General features: G+C 40.3%; 1 long non-coding RNA gene across 1 annotated transcript; it reads left to right on the top strand.

Moving 5' to 3' along the window:
* Window positions 1-11,539: 11,539 nt before the first annotated feature.
* On the top strand, window positions 11,540-12,838 carry LOC128253661 (uncharacterized). The gene is made up of 3 exons (XR_008267475.1): window positions 11,540-11,614; window positions 11,675-11,742; window positions 12,582-12,838. It is a non-coding gene; the product is annotated as an uncharacterized LOC128253661 (long non-coding RNA).
* The last annotated feature ends 3,207 nt before the right edge of the window (window positions 12,839-16,045 follow it).

Consider the following 16,045-nt stretch of genomic DNA (forward strand, 5'->3'; position numbering starts at 1 on the left):
AGTTTGCCATAGAGCGTCGTGTTCAATTAAAACATTGGTTGCGCATTTTATTCCGAAAATTGTTGTGGCTTCGACGCTTTCCACACTCAAAACGTACCAATTGCGGTCAATAAAATGGCTCTGCGCGTTGATGAAGATTGCAGCATGGATTAATTGGTTATTTATTTGTTTCAAAAGATGAAATTACTGATTGGCCTTGGGTGCACAAATTAAACAAATGCAATTATTTTACAATGGCTGCTCATTTGGAATTGGTGAAATACAAATATTATGATTAAAGTGAAGAATATGCTGGAACAATTGACTTAAATTAAGTTTAAACTTGTGCAATGAACGTCAGAAGTATATTTCATATTTCTTTATGTTTTAATAACATTTCTTACCGAATTCATATGTTAAATCTAATTAACTTTTTATGACATAGAAATTGTAAAATAATTACAAGAATAATGTATACATAATTGTGAGCAAGGCTTGTTAGTATCTACCATAATGCCATATTAGCATTTTTTTATGAAATTGTTGTAATGCTTTCTTAGGCCATCCAAATAATTTCTCAGTTAATGTAAGCACGCAAAAAATTATGTCACTTTTTGAAATGTTATGCAAAATTTTTCATAAAAAAAACTCATGGATAAGGAGGTGCTCACTGTGAGCCTTTAGTGCCATTAGGTGGATCAAAACTTTGCATTTTTCTTTTCGGTGCACTTGCAAATTCATCAGCGTCCGTCCGCTGGGACTGCTTATATCTCCGGATCTTCCCCTGCCCGCTATGCATTTCCCCTCCTGGCCCACAGCTTTGGTTTTGTGGTTACATTTCAGCGGAAGTCCCACGCAACGCCACCGGCAACAGCTGCACTCACGCTCTGCCCGCTGAAACCCCCCACCCACCTCCATTACATTAATACCTGGTAGTCATGGAGTGCAGGGGTATATGTACACCGTATTCAGTGAGGTGTGCATAGCGAAGAAAAATAAGAAATACATACTCTTGGTCAGAAGCTGAATGAATTCCAGGACTTTAATTAATTAAAGACCGTATGAGCCATGAAATGGAAACCCAAATTGCAATGCTTCAAAGCTGTTCACATTTATGAGTTTGAAAGAAAAACTTCCAGGCTAGAGGCTAGACACTTGAAATAAATATGTACTGATGACAAATAAAAAAAGATTATAAAGTACCATATAGGTCATTAATCTAATACTAACATGTCAAGTAGCTAAATTTATTTACAAACAAAGTTTAGATCTAGAAGGAAGGATCACCATAGCATACATAAATAAATTATATTACAAGTGTTTAATTGCAAAGACAAAAGCGAATAATTTAAAACATAATTAAAATTTTAATTTATTTAATTTGGATTTATTTGGCTTAAAATGAATTGTCAATTAAAGTATTAAAATTAGTTGAGTTCTGATAAGGGCACTTAGTTACTAGAAAGGCTAGTCAGCGAGAACTGAGTACTAAGTATTTGAAAGTCGGGCAACTGAACCATATTTGTTTTACTTTTTCCCTGCTAGTGTCATATTCTCTATGTATGACAATATCGGTACATAACCCGACCCGCGAGGTGGATCCTCCTGCTATTCCTGCAACTGCAACTCTGGCTGCAAGTGTGGATGTGGATATGTAAGTGGACGTGGATGTGGATGTGGATGTGGATGTGGCCCCGAAACGTGGCCCCGTCATGCTGCGCCTGCATTGTGTTAATGCTTTTTGTTAAGCAACAAGGAGCAGCAGCAACAATGTGCGACGGCGGCACGGGCGGAGGAAGCTTCATTGTGCAGTTTTGCAGCGTGTGTCGCTTTTTGCAAATGTTTGCCGCACACAAACACACAAACACACACACACACACAGGGCACACACGACATAGAGCAAAAGCAACAACATCAGCAACAGCAAACAGCAGCAACAACAACAGCAGCAGCAACAGCAACAACAGCAACAACAAAAGCAGCAACAACGAACGGCATTAGCGACAGTCTGGGCGGTGGGGCATGCTGAACGGAGGGCGTGGCTGGAGGGCCAGCTCTTGTAGGATACTTTAAAATTAGGAGCACCGTAAACGAAAATGCTGCAGCCTATGCATGCATTTGTCCTGTTTCTCTTTTTTCATTGTGTCCTGCAGAACGAAGGTGAAGCGAGTGAATGAACTTTGTGAACGGAACCACAAATGGACCACTTCCACAGGGAAACTGCCAAAAAATTGCACCACTTTAGTTAAGCGATTAAACACTGCAAATGATTATGATGTCTCTGAAAATCTCGATGCATTTCATGGGTATTTATTAAACAAATAGACCGATCTTAAACATATATTTTATTAACAGGTCTTTAAATTTTAGTGCTTACTGAACGATTTTTTAACTACAAGGCTTACCGACAAACAAACAAAAAAATGTCGAACATATTCCCCTTTAAAGTAAAAGGCATTTTAATGTAAAATTATTAGTCACCTGGTGGATAACGAATTGACAACAATTAACATTTACTGTAAAAAAAAGGGCTTTGGCGAATACAATAAAAAAAAAACGATAAATAAATACAATTGACTTGAAACGATTTTGCAACTTAAAAATCCATCAATCAATTGGATTAATGGTTGCAGTTTGCATGATAAAATCCCTGACATATTTACTTTTTACTCACATGAAAAATAATTGGGCTTAAATCTTTGTTTAAACTAGTTTAAGGAAAATACGTTTTGATGTTATTAAGCTAAATAGGAAATCAAACCAATAAGTTCCAATTAATCAGTTTCTGAATCAATGGCAATGGCATTAATTACCAAACAAAATCGAGTATTTATAAAAATCTTCAAAGCACTTTATCGCCAAGAAACACAGTGTGCTAATTAAGAGTACAATTTGCAAAGGACATGTGATTATGGTTCAATAACAAACGTAATAAAGCCAATTAGTTGGCAGCTTTGAATTTGGCATTTTGCAGCCCGTATTAGCCTAGAACTTTGGCTAAAAATAGCCGTAGCTGCTGTGGCGATTAAAGTTTGCAATTAATGCGAGTGAAATAAAAAGCAAGTGCCAGGCCGATGGCCGCAAAGATAAGCCCAGCAATTGTCCGCTTTTTGTTAGTCCTGCGAAATGGCCGGCATTTTGGGTTTCTTTGTTGGCAGATAGTTGGGCCGATAAAGGGTTAGCTTCTATGGCTGCCCGAATGGCCTCAAACACTCTTTCTGAAACCCGTTCAAACACCCTGCCGCGCACAAACAGTTTGTTCAAACTTGGAACACAACTCAAACTGGCAACTCAAATAAGAATCTGCAAGGTATTTACCTAAACGCGAACTCAAACTCAAACTGGAACTGGAACTGGTGCCTAAACTCCCCAAAAAACTTTTCCTGCCACCTATGAACCATTTTTGTTGCTGCTGCTGCTGATGCTGTTGCTGCTGCTGCTGCTGCTGCTGCTGATGTTGTTGCTGCTGCTACGACAACGACAACTTGCAATTTTCCAATAAGAGCAGAGGCGAAGGTAACGCCGAAAAATTGTTCAAGCACAAACAACGCACGTTATAATATTATAAAACGAAAGGCAGCGGCAACTTACTCAAGCGATAAAGTCAGAGGGGCGTCTGGCGGGGATTTTGGCCTGTTCTGCGGACCCATCAGAAGTAAAACAGCTGCTCTTTGGACACAATCCTGGTTCTGGTTCTCGTTCTGCTACTACTTCTACTTCCACTTCAACTTCTACTTTTGGCCTGGCCTGGCAACAAATCGTTGAAATAAATGAAGCGCACTGGGCGAAATCAGCAAAAGTTTTCCACAATTTTTCTTCACTTTTGCAGTCGATGGCGTTTTGCCCCGACCCCACTTTTAGGTCTCCTTTCCACAACTTTTCCTCTGCGACATTTTCGAATTTTTGGGCTAACGCTTAGGCCACTCTTCCTCCTGATTGCCTCTCGCCCATTGTTGACTTACAAATTTAGGTTGCTGTGCGCAAAAAGTTTGTTTTGAATTGTAAGTAATTTCTGATACCTCACCTCGAGATGTCCACGTGTGCGGAGTGTGTGTGTGTGTGTGTTTGTGTTTCTTTGAAAAGCAGGTTAAGTGTGCCACACACTCAGATTCACTCAATTAAAGTTTGTGGACCGGCATATGTCTGCCAAAGCCCCACCAAAATAACCACGCTCCGGTTAACATACCGCTTTGGATTGGGGGTTCGGGATCCACCATACACCATACAACTTACACCATACACCATCATCCAAGCCGCCATTCTCAGCACTTTGTCTCATAAATTTGTGCATAACTGTCAAAAGCAATTGCCCTTAGCCTTTGCGGCAGTTTAAACTTGGATGATATATTTGTATATGGAGTAAATACGTACGGCTCACACACATGCCCACCATTACGCCCACGCCCACGCACACACACACCGCCGAGGGGCGATCGTGGAATTGTAGCTAGGTCCCATGAATACTTAATGCCTGTCCGCATAACCGCAAACTAAATTTTCCTAATTTTCACGTGGCTCTTTTGTTTGACCAAACGCCTGTTTTGTTTGTCGTTTTCGTTTTTAAAAAAAAATTTGCACCTCTATGTTGCCCAAAATAGGGAATTTCATTTGCATCAATTTTTAAACGGTTTAGTCGAGCACACACGCTGAAATTGGCATAAATTGATGGAAGTTCACTTCACTGGGCGAGAGTTGGCAAATAAATTTATTATTACTCTGCTGATGAGAAGGCCGCTACAGGATTACATTGAATATTCCATTCTGGGGCACTATAACTAAACTACTGCAGACTGCAGTCATACAAAGCTGGCATCCAAGGATTGCTGTTAATTTTATGAAGAAAAAGTTTTCAAATATTCAGAGGTAAAAGGAAAATATTTTAAAAGCTTTTCACAATATTTAATTACCACCCCATAATGTTTTATCTGGCTGTTCATAAATTTTGTAATATAATAATGTTTGTTTAAATATGTATTTTTTGGGTACTTATGTTGCCATCAGTTTTTATATTTTTAAGCCAGTGGCAGTGAATAAATCCGCATCATATATTGAAAATCCTTTTATATTCACTTTGCAATAAGGTTTTACCTTAAGAGTGAATACAATGTTTTTGCCTAATATACATATACTGAAAAGCTTTACATCAATCAATATAATTATATTTCTTGTCAAGCTTGCCGAATTGAATTATTATTTATTTTATATAAAAACTATGTTTTATTATCATCCCATTTTAAATTTTTATTTTATTTAAATGTTGTAATTCGCCTTAAAAGAAATAGTTACTAGCTAGGATGTATCGGGTTAGAGATCCAATCGAAACATATTTGCAACCCTTCCATTTGATCGCTAAGAAAGAAAGGATTTTCGTGCAACTATAAGTACTATAACTTCTCAACCTCCCCCCTTGGCTAGTAATGCAAATCGGCGTATTGTGCCCTGACAATAGCAGATGCCGTGACATTGTTGTCGCTCTCCGCTCGCTCTATTGTGCGGTTTGCCAGCAGGAATACTCATAGAATGACAATGGCAATGGGATATGCAGGGGGTGGTGGGTGGTGGGTGGAAGGATGGTGTATGCTATCTCCGCCATTGAGGTGTGTGTGCGTGTTCCGGGGTGTCATTGTTGGCGTGAGCTCGTGTGTGTAAGGCCACTCAACACGCCAGTCAATTTATACTAATTGTAAGTGTCACATACATTTGTCAAATTTTAAGTTATGGCCTCCACATCGGCCTCCGCTGCGGTCCTGTGGTTGTGCTGCGGCTTACTTCTGGTTTTTGTTGTTCCTGTCAGTGTTGCTGCTGTCGATGTTGCTGCTGTCGGTGTTGCTCTTGCTGCTGCTGCTGCTGCTGCTGCTGGTGCTGCTGTTTCTGCCATGAAAAATTGTTTATTGTAATCTGTTGTCCAAGAATGTTTGACACCAGGGCGAGCAAAATAGGAGTGGCAAAGCTGGAGTGGCGGAAAAAGAAATTTCCTTAAATGCTTTGCAGCTGTTCCAGCCACCAACTTCAGCTATTCGCCGAGGCAAGTGGCTGAAATTACAGTGGAAAACAAGTTGTGTAAGCTGCTTAGCTGCAAGTTGTGATTAGCACACCGAATTTTCCGCCCATTTCCACCCCCCCCCCCCCCCCTCTGCAGAGAATGCGGCTTTCAAAGCGCGTCCTTCATTAGGGGAAAAAAACAACACCCAGTTTTCGGTGAATCTGGAAAAAAATCACTCACTCCCGACAGGGAAAAAGCTAAGAACATGAAATGAATTTGCGGAAAACCGAACAACACATGCACTGTGAAAGGCAGAGAAAGAGAGATAGCGAATGACAGAGAGACAGAGAGACAGGGAAAACAAATCGTCTAGATTCCTTATTGAACAAAAATTTCCCATGCTGTTCGGTGTGCGTGTGTACGAATGTACAAATGAAATCAGAAAATATATATTAACAAATCAATAAAATACTTCGAATTCTTGTCCCAGTCAGCCGAACAAGATTTGTTTTCTGCCTTCCATTGCTTTAGGCAGGTATTTAAAGCATTTCCATATTAAATACTTGACAGATATTCAACCCGTTCTAATTGAGTTCGGTTTTTGCCCGACGGCGCCGTCAAATAGTTGGTAAGTGTTCGCAAATCAAATATTCGTCAGGTATCCCCAGCCGCAAAATCGATTTCATTTTAAAATTCTAAACGAAAAAAGAAGTGCGAAAAGTGACTGCAATCTGATCCATTTCTATATTGAAGTATTAGAAAATTGGCTTCAGATTTGTATTTTAATCCACAAGAGAGGAATAATTTTATTTGATCGCGTTTGTAAGCCTTTGAAAGTTACAGTTAAGATATTCAACTTCTTAAGAGGTAACAGAAAACACAGTGATCCAAATGTTTTTTTAAGGGAGTTAACAAAAAATGCTTATTCATGGATCCACGGATAATAAACTTCTGTTTCAGCTCCAAGTCAAATTGTTAATTTTAAACATGAATTGTAATCAAACTATCGCAGAGGATAAAAAAGCATTATAATAATTTATTTTACCCTTATTACAACAAATCAACGAATGAGCCAAATATGTTCAAACCCCATCCCTAATTATTTTACATTATATCCAACCAACTGCGAGCTGCATTTGATTAATTAATTTTTCAACAATTTGATTGTGCCAAACAAGCTTAATCGCTAGGTGCGAAACCATTTCATTAATGCTCTCAACTATATTTTTTCAAATAGATAAATATATTTATATTTTCTTAATTTGACTTATAAGTGTAATAAATTCAGAAACCATTTTATTTGCTGATCCATTTTAAAAAATAGCTTATATTTCGGACAAGGTAATACTTCACAATTTGTATTGGAGCGAAACTACTTGGCGATCAGCTCTATATTAAACTATTTTCCATTTGCGTCGAGCTTCAGCTACTTTTCCCTGCGGCAGAGTATAAGCTTCATATATTTTTTCTATTTATTTTTCATTTTTTCGGTTGGCGACTGGATGAGTGGATGGGTGGTTGGCGGGTTGGTTGTCGGTTGGTTGGTTGGTGGGTCGAGTGGGTTGTGGGCGGTGTGCCTTGCCGCTGCCCGGGCAAATTTAAATGTTTTTAGTTAAAGCGGATTAAAAGTTCGCTGCATGCCGCACATACATAACCCATGCCCAGTCGCTAACTGCCGCCCCCAACCACCCGGCTAACCCCCACCCGACTTCTGCCCATCGCAGCATTCAGAGCCCCTCGTAACCATGTGGCCTACTTTGGCCCGAGCTCTGGCAGCTAACCCCATGCATAATTAACGTGGCGTGGCCCTGGTTGGCCTGCCACATCTCTTACAGCTCCTCCGCCGGCTCCGGATCCTCTCCAGCCTCCAGCCACCAGCCGGCAGCCAGTGCCTCACAGCCCATGCCCCATACCTCATTCTTGTGCCGGGGATCTACGCACATCGAATTGAAATTTTTGGGGCTAGAGCTGAGAAATTGATGGCCACTGCCGAGGCGTCTATTTTATTGGCATGGCATAAATTATGACACAAGAAACTTGTAAGCCGCTGGCACAATTTTTGATTGTCTTCGATGCAAGGGCAGGAGAAGGAGCGAGAAGGAAGCGAGAACTTTCCAAGAAGAGCCATAAATTGCTGGCCTTTCAATTGAAAATTAAATAGTGCCAGGGATTATGCATCCGGCTGAGAAGGACACCAGCCGGACGGTCTGGGAAAGGCAAACGTGACAGCGACAGGACAGCTGCCTGATTTAAAGGATATGCGCGTATAACTTGCATTTACAATTGATTTTAAAATCTCCAACAAAAGCCACTGTCAACAGTCGGCGCCGCAGATGCACTGCTAAAAAAAATCAGACTAAACCAATGTTCAATAGTTTCAAAAAGACAATAATAAATAAGAATATCTTTCATTTGAGAACATTTTGAGAACAGTCTTTAAATTTGATATTATTATAATTGTAAATTATTAACAAATATTTTACAAGATGCTGATTAACCTGATTTAAAACAAAATAGATTTAGGCAAATAGAAGTAGCCCGATCACAATTGCAATTCAAATAATCTGCTGAATATTTCCCTTTTATATTTATTTTAAGTTTTAAACGGATTTAAAAGGATTTAAGAGGAGTGACATGGATTAAAATGGACCCGCTGACTGCATATGCATGCTGCATGTATTTATTTTTGTTATTTATAATTGATTAGAGTCTAAGGGGCTTATTATATGAGTAATAATAAATATTGGTTACTATTTAATCAATTTAAATTAAGTAATGAGTACTAGCATAGCTAATAAATAACACCGTTTAAGTATATACCAATTTATATATTTATATTTACCAAATAACGGACACTGAGGCAATCTTTTTTTTGCAAAAAATAAAATAGTTTTAGATTGAAGCGAATCCACTTTAAAGTAAGGAGTTTTATGGCTGCTCTCGATTTGCCGAGAATAACGTTGATTTATTTATGGCATTTTTCCTAGTGTGGCTTGGCTGCCGGGCAGCATTGTCGCATTGTCATTTGGCAGCGTATCTCCACCACCACCACCACCAGCCCCTGCCCCTGCCACGCCCATTGCAATGAATGCACTCACACACTGTGTGTGTGTTTGTGTGTATATATATGTGTGTGTATGAGCCAGCGATAAGCAAGCGACGAAACGAACACAGTCAAACCCATTCGAACACAAAGTGTAAAAGGATTTCGCGGGGCTGGCGATGAAAGGGTGATGGTGGGCGATGGGTGGCAGTGGGTGGCCTTGGGTGGAGGGGGTGGCGAGCTCAGGTTGGCTGCTAGCGGTAACAGTTTTCAATAAATACTTTTGCCTACGTGTCCGTCCACCCTTTCTGTCTCCCTGACTATCCATGTGTGCTGGATTGCCGGCGTGAGTATGGGCAATGCACAAAAGTTTTTGCTCACTTTGCCTGTTGTTATGCACCGCTTATACGCTGCCACCGATCTGGGGAATATCCATCAGATACAAAAGCTGAATATCAATTCAATGTTTTTTAAAAGCGGCAGTTACAAGTAAACACCCCTAAAAAATGCGGCACGTTTATTGCTTAAATATTTAAGGGAATGCTTATTTTGTAACATTATTTATTACGTTTCTTATTGAAAGGCAAATCAATTGTATTAGAATATTAAGTTAAACTGTATTTGGTAATGACTTTATTGTTAAGTAATAATTATTAGTTAAGCGTGTCATAAGAGTATTCCCAAATACTCACAGACAATAAATTTGCTAAATTATAACAACTTCTTACTTAACGTAATTCATTTCGTTCCTTGTTAAAAGGCAAGTCAATTGTCTAATTATTTCAAGTGAAACTGTAGTCCATCTTAATACTCACAGACATTTATATAAATTTGCCTAAATTATATTAGCTTTTTACTTTTGTTCCGATTAAAACAGCATAAATTTAACATATTACAACAAAGGGGTTGCTCTAAAAACCCCCATCAAGCTAACCAAGTATCCGCCACTGGTCCAAAATACCAGTGGGGTTAATGGAGCCATTATACTTTCGGTGATTTACGCATTGGGTACGGGCTCAGCCAATCTTCGATAAAGATTAACTAACTTAATTGCCGGACAAACGATTAATCCTCGACTGCTTTCAGGGCATTAAAGCTTCGATTTTGCAACGAAATAAATCCGCCATCCGTTTCCTGCTGTTTTTTAGTTTTCCGCTTTCCTTATTCTTTTTGTTTATTGTTCGTTTTTTTTTTTTTTTTTTTTTTGGTTTTTTTGACTGCTCATTTCCATGGCGCGCAGTTGGCATTGTGTAGAGGCGTGGCCGGGGGCGGTTGGTGGCCTGGGGGGCGCGGGGCGTGGCGTGTGCTGAAAACTTTGCGCTTTGTAATTGTGTAATTATGGGAAATTAAAACTGTTGGCAAAACTTTCTGCACACGTGGGGCGGCTGAACGAGTGCGAGTTCCGGAAAAGTGGGTGGTCCGGGGAGGTGTGCGGCGAATAAAAACGGAAAATGGGAAATGGAAAATGGGGATAAAGGATAAGGGATAAGGGATAGAGGCCGGGGGATCGGGAATCGGGTAAAAACTGTGCATAGATAGCTTCGCAGTGTGGCAATGGCAATCGATAAATGTTTTGCATTGCAGTTGCAACTTCAGCTGATTCGGTTGCTGATTCGGTTTCAGTTTCTGTTTCTGGTTTTCTTCTAGGGTTTCCCAGCCGGCTCAACCTTCCACTCCTCCCATTTGGCCCGGTATTTATGCAACTGTTTTCAATGAGTGAGCGATTTATGTTAAGTACACATGTTCTCATTGGATTTTCCGAGCCACAGGGAAAAAGGAAAATGAAAAGGGGTGTACTGATGGGAAAGGAGGGAAAGGGGGGCTAGCAACACGCACACAGAGCCGCACATAAAAGACATCTGCAGAAAATGAGTGTCGCAAACACGCAAACAGATACAAGGACATTCGAGACGAACGTGTGTGTGTTCGTGTGTAAGTGTGTGTGTGTGTGTGTGTGAGCCCCATAACAATAAAAATTTATTTTCAACTTTTTATCTTGCCCCGCAACCCTGGTTCCTCATTTCTGGTCCTGTCCTGCACCTTCCTTCTTCGTTTCCTTCTGCTTCTCCTTCTGTTTCGGTTTCGGTTTCTCCTCTGGCCATCGGTATGTGCATACGTATACATATTATTATAACGCATTCGCCTAGGTGTACCAGCCACCAGTACCAGTGGAGATTCGTCGGTGCGCACTTTGTGTGGACCGCCTGCCATTCCGCCTTCGCCACCCCCTTACCGCCCTTCGGCTACCGCCTTGGTTAACTGTTTTCTGGTTGCTGGCATGAACACGTACACGTATTCTTTCAACCGTGTGTGTGTGTGTGTGTGTGCGGACCGCACAGGAAGAAAAAAAAGCCGGCAGACAATTGAATTCGATCGAAATTTATAGCCTGCGATTTGTTACTCAAAGTACTTTACGAAAACCCCAATTCAATGCCCTTACCTGAGCCAATGATAATATTTTAAAGGAAAAACATAGACGTAGATAAAGTTGGCGGGCACAAAAGCGACAAAACGGAAGTCTATTTTTAGTTATCTGATTTTCCTGCCACATTTACATCATATCTCATAAACGCTCTCTCAAAATTCCGTATAAATCAGGATGTTATTTGGTTTGTATTGATATTTCCAAGTAAAATTATTAGAAAATATAACTTTGATTCTTTTTAAAGCTTACTAACCAATAATTCCTAACTTTAATTACATGTGGATAGAATTGTAACACGTAAGTCTCCCATTTGTAAGTATGACAACCAATTAGCATAAACAACACTTTTAATTACACTATTATTTAATGTAAAAGGTATAATTAATATAACAGGGAAGGGCAGAAATGTAATCTTAGGGTGACTTAGTAACTTATTACTATGGTTTCTCTAGAGTTTAATTAGTGGGCTTGTAAGAGCATTAGTCTAAAGATGTCTTAAAAATGAAATTTCAATTGCTTTCACCTCTTTGAACCCAGCAATTTCATTGTTGGTTGATTTTCAAGCTGCATAACCTGAGATACCAAATGCTTGGAATTTTTTCTGTGTGTCTGTGTATCCTGTGCCTGCAGCTACATACCTGGCAAAGGAGAGCAGGACCTGTGCGAGAAGAAGAAGAAGCAAAAACAGCAGCAGCAGGACTATCAAATTGTATTTGTAGCCAATACAAATGAGCATACGGCAGGCCATTTACCAAAAGTGGGCAGTGCCTGCCCCATAACACACCCACCCATTAGGAACTACCCAGATACAGATTCCACTTCCTACACTTCCCACCTACAAACTACAACCTACAACCTACTGCTGATGCACTGGGCCCAGAAACTGCCTTATGTGTCGAATGAAATGAAGCGATTTCTGCTGCCAGTTAACCCATTAACGACGACACCTCCCATCTCTTAACGCCCTGCTCCAAGTCCACCCACAGGGGCTTAGTTAAGTTGGCTTTGTCCAGGAACACTCTCTAATGGAATAACTGTGATAATGCCCCGGTTACAGGCACACACACACACCCACACATCCACACACGCACCAACGCACACACAAAAAGTGAAGCCCGCAGGTTAAATTCGGCTTTTTACACGCTCATCAGAAAATGAACTATGTATGTGGAAGCCAAATGAGCCAAAGCCAGTGTGCCTGGGAACTAGCTGGAATTCGGATCGAATATAGTGCTTTTTGATTTCATCGTTTATTGAAATGGAACCTGGAAATGGTCTTTGGCTATGACTGGCACAACTGCCAGATGGCGTTGTAAATAGAGCATCAAACCGGAGTTGATGGCCACCGAAAGACCGAAAGATGTAATTAAATCCTTTCTTTTGCCCAGTCAACATTAAAACATCTCAAAACGAGTAGGTAATTTAATAAAAATTTAAGTCATTTCAATGGCCATCACTTATTTTTCAAGTACAATTTTTTTGCACTTTAAACTACTTAATTACCATCAACAAAACCTAAGCTAATATACAAATAAAGTGTAAGCATGTTAAATTCAAATATTTAAATGCAATTTCTACAGTAAGCATCGATGTCATATATATTCACATATATAAATATGGCCAACGATTTTTCCCAATGTATGCAAATTTGATTTTTGCAGTACATATTCTGTGGATGCAAAATTTTGCTGATATCATAGCCATGGCATAAATAGATTTCTGGCCCCTTTTTCGTTTTTTTTTCATAGTTTTTAGGGATTTCAATGTATGTATACTCGGTTGTTGAGCTTTTGGGCTTATATTTTTAGTTTTTGACATATGTAGGCAGGAGACCTAGAGAATGCGGATAATTAAATGCCGATGTCTTTTCCCAAAAAAAAAAGGTTGTCAAAAAAGTTGCCTATTTATTATATAAATGTGCATTCAACTGTACTGTACTGCAGAGTATTTAATACGTGTACCCTTAGATATATAAACAGGAAAATGTGTTTAAAATATTCAAAGCAAATGTGAAAACTTGTAGATTTATGTGTGGAATTTAAGCATCGTGTTCATATATGCCTAATATTTTCAAGGGAAATTAGGAACGAGGAGATGGTGGGCTTATTTTTCACTTGATTTCAGAAAAATGTAAGGAATTTGTGGCAGAATGTGTGGAAAAACAGTTGAATTGATCGAATGAAGTAGTGTATTTGGTATTTTCTAGCCTTGATTGCGCCACGTGCTCTTGCATATTCAACCGGAATTCCGTAATGCATTTGCAACTTGCAACTCTTGAATAATTAACCAAATCTTGATGGTCCCCAAATGGGCAATCAGTTGGCATGGCCTCTAATCCTGTTTGCGTCGGCATTAGGGGGTTAAGCCCCATGCTGCTACAAAAATGCAATTGCTTGGGAGACGATACGCAATAGCAGCTGTCACAGCTTTAAGCGGCAACCTTCGTTATTTCCAGCATTCTACTCAATCTCTTGTTGAGTTTTCCCAGTCCCAGTCCCAGTCCCCCATACTTTCCCTTGGGTGCTCTGCTTTTTCACTCCCATTCGTCATCGCAGTCGTCATCACATCTTGTGCAGTGGCAGTAGTTCCTGAAAATTGCAGCAATGTTGCATGTCAGCTTACCAGCGCGCTTTTTACTGTAATGTCGCATTATAACTACGCGGATGCTCCACTCGGAGCACTTGCTGCCTGGGAGACAATTTGACATAGCCCGCTAATTGGCAGCTGCAGGATGGAGCGGGAACCAGAACCAGAACCAGAGTAAGAGCCAGAGCCAGAGCACGAGGATGCTGCAAAGGCACCCTTCAAATCAGCATCAAATCTGACATCTGACGAAATGGGTTGAATTTTAAAGGCCCTCACAGTTTTGGCCCATAAATTTCTTGATGGCTTTTTAGCCATTTCCGTTGCCGATGGGCTATTATTATTATTATTATTATTATCATTATCGGCCCGGGCACCTGGCCATAGTCATAGTCATAGCCCATGGCTGGGGCTTTATGTTCTTGGCCACTTTTCTGGCCACACGGATTTCCCGCACACACACCGGAAAATTGGGCGGCGGCTGGGTGGTTGGATGGGCAGTCCACGTAGACAGGCTTACGCATGCCGCAATAATCCATGGCATAAACATTGGCAAATCCGTTTGCGTTTTGTACAAACATGGCTAAAACGTATTGGCAACAAAATTGGGATAAAGCCGAGCCACAATGAGCCGAGTCAACAGAAAGAGTCGGACGATTATTTTGGCACGTGGATGCGTTTGTTAGCATTAAGTCATAAAAACGTGCTACCCCAGAGAGTGGGAATGAGATGAAGTTGCCGGAGAAGGGGTTCAGTGGGTTAAGGGGATGCCAATGGGGGGATCTGGGGGTTCTGAGGGTCCAACTTGGGGGCCAGTGAATAAACGACGATTTTTCGGCATGCAGCATCGAGTATTTTCTATGGGATTCCGTAAGCTCAAGGAGCTTCTCCAGCTGCCATTGTCAGTCTGTTTATCGTTTAGAGCTGAAAAGTCTCTCGCTCTCGCTTTCCGTTTCTCTGCACTGAAAGAAAAGTGTGAGAGAATCATAAATTGCATGACAGAAAACGCATTAAGAAAATATACACTAATTTCAAAAAAAAATCAAAACTAAATAACTTGATTATACATAAAACACCTTGCAAACCAATATAACTATATATTTACTATATTTAGACGAAATCTTAGATTTGTTTGTACAATTTTTATCAACTTAAGATTGTTCAATTCAATAGTTGTGTTTTTTAATAAATTTTTTTCCCCCTAGACAGTACTGATGTTTATAAGTCACTTGCTAGTGTTCCCCTTATGTGATGACGACTCATGGAGATTAAATGTGCAAACCTAGGAAAACGTTATAAATTATAACTTTAAGTGCGTTAAAAAAAACCTGAAAACAGTTTAAGCTTTAATTAAAAACTTTAATTAAAACATAAATATTTTGTTACACAACATTTTTCGACCTCCTTTATTTGAAGGAAAAACTATATAATATTAGTCTGTGTGTAAAAAAGTTGGACTTAAGGGGTAACATGAGCAGACCAGAGTAGGAAAAGGAGCAACCGGGAATGCAGGGGAAATGGGGGACAGCATCTGCACAATAGAACGCTTTGGGCCAATTGTAGGGACAAACTGACTTTGCTAGTCATTCCACCTGCATTTCCCCCGCAGGACGACCACCCCCTTTCCACAAGTGGCTGCTTTGCTATGCTGGTCGCAAACCCCCTCGAACCCCCTTCGAATCCGCTTCGAACCACCCTCTTGTGTAGCCTCTGCTGGCGCCTTTGTTTTGCTTTGAAAACTCTCAGCAAATTTGTGGTTCCTTTGTCCTGACTTTGGTCCAATCATTGACAGCTCCTAATGCAATCTCACCTTGTGCTCCAGCACTTTATAAAGTTATCCTTGGATCTCAAAGGGGGGGTGATGGGTTGTTCTACCCGCTTGTGGGCCAATTATTGGCTAAATATAATGGAGATATCCGATAAACCGATTGCCCCGCAGCTCCAGTCGAAACATTTTCCACTCGATTGATCTGGTGCCGAAGACAATATGGAAAGCCATCGGGATTATGCCGATACCGTGAGCGTTAACATT

This window comes from Drosophila gunungcola, chromosome 3R (genome assembly GCF_025200985.1).
Source record: "Drosophila gunungcola strain Sukarami chromosome 3R, Dgunungcola_SK_2, whole genome shotgun sequence".
Lineage (NCBI taxonomy): Eukaryota > Metazoa > Arthropoda > Insecta > Diptera > Drosophilidae > Drosophila > Drosophila gunungcola.